We start from the raw sequence: 1,386 nt of genomic DNA on the forward strand, positions 1-1,386 counted from the left end.
TTGTTTCAATGTGAAGTTTGTCAGTTTGATTAATATTGTGCATCATTTTCTCTACAAATATATTAACCAACTACACCCTAGCAATATCTGGGATCATTGTAAAAATTTTATTTTGGAAAAAAATGGTTTGCAAATTTCACTGATTATCATAATGTGTTAAATTTGGTTTATTTAATTAAAGAAAAATTTGAAGTGAAAATAATTTTAAAAACATTTTATACCATCGTACACAATTTTAAAATATCATTTAAGTATTACAGAGTGATAATGATCGAGAGTATTTTAAAAATACTTTGGTTGAATTCTTCTCGAAAAAGAAATAATACATCCAAGCCGCCCTAATGTCAACTCTTCATAATAAAACGATGTAGTTGCAGAAAAAAAATAAGCACTTATTGGAGGTTCTTCGGGTATTGCTATTTATCAATGAGATCACTACAACTTATTAATAAGTTGTTGCTGTTTAGCTACCCCAGGAAGCTGCTGCTTGGAAGCTGGTTGGCTGTTTATTTTTAGCAATTTGAAAACAACTTTATAGCAGCTTTTTCTAGACAAATTACTATTATGCACATGAGTAGTAATGTTGTTTGTAACAAAACCGTCACAACCATGTATACCATGTATTTGATACTTCAGAAGCAAAAATTTACTTCAGAACAACCCAAAAAGCTAGATAAACACTTCACTAAGCAGTGAGTATCAAGATTGCTAAAAAAAAAAATTATTAAAATTACAATTAGTAATATTATAATATTGATTTTAAAATTTAAACGATGTATGTCACGAGCTACGTCATTCTCTGGAGATGTTATCCATACTCGATTACTGTCGGTAGTGGAATCTGTCGGACTGTCTGCCTACCGAAAAAACTCACATTTCTCCGGACTGTTTGCCCACTGCGGGTACCTATAAAACTTTCTGCCGCAGCTATGCAATTGATGTAATGTAAGTAGGGAAGTTGGAAGACCGCAATGACAACAATTATCAAGAGGTCCCTAAAATTATGGAACTCATCTTTCCTGAATGCTGTAAAAAATAATTTATTTGTCACAACATAAGTTGAAATTGCTAAAAAAAAGTAATAAATTATAGTTTTTTGCAGGAGCGAGGTCTCAGAGAACTCAATATACCATTCAACGAATTTGTCACTACAAGAAGACAACAGACCTTGTAAAAAATAGGGTTCTTTGTTGCCTTTAATCCATGCAAAACCAACATCATGTGTCACATATGCATATCACCAAAAAAAGGTCATCTAGAAGACCCTTAAAAACCATGTCGCCAAAAAGAAGAGAGGAATTCAGTTGCCTACATTAGGATTTCACATGTGACACCAACCAACAACAACTAACATACCATCTAAAGAACCAATAAGGCCAAACATCT

This window comes from Phalaenopsis equestris, unplaced genomic scaffold (assembly GCF_001263595.1).
Source record: "Phalaenopsis equestris unplaced genomic scaffold, ASM126359v1 Scaffold198032, whole genome shotgun sequence".
Lineage (NCBI taxonomy): Eukaryota > Viridiplantae > Streptophyta > Magnoliopsida > Asparagales > Orchidaceae > Phalaenopsis > Phalaenopsis equestris.